Source organism: Dipodomys spectabilis, unplaced genomic scaffold (genome assembly GCF_019054845.1).
Source record: "Dipodomys spectabilis isolate Male_0828 unplaced genomic scaffold, ASM1905484v1 ptg000693l, whole genome shotgun sequence".
NCBI classification, from domain to species: domain Eukaryota; kingdom Metazoa; phylum Chordata; class Mammalia; order Rodentia; family Heteromyidae; genus Dipodomys; species Dipodomys spectabilis.
In genome coordinates, this window is record NW_024871370.1 from 446,741 (window position 1) to 446,971 (window position 231).

A 231-nucleotide genomic window follows, 5' to 3' on the forward strand; every position below is an offset into this window, starting at 1 on the left:
ATGGGAGGCGTGATGCAGCACGCGGTGCCTCCTCCAGGAGCCTGGGTTGTTGACACCGGCTCGGCACAGAGCACAGGAGCCACTGGACCACGCAGGCCCCCATGGGAAGACAGCGCGGGAGGGGTCAGTGCTACTTTTGTTCCGTTTTCTATAAATCAAAGACTGCTCTTAAAAAATCAAATCTAGCGACTTTTTCATTTATTAATTTGTGGAACAAAGAGGAGCCTAAAG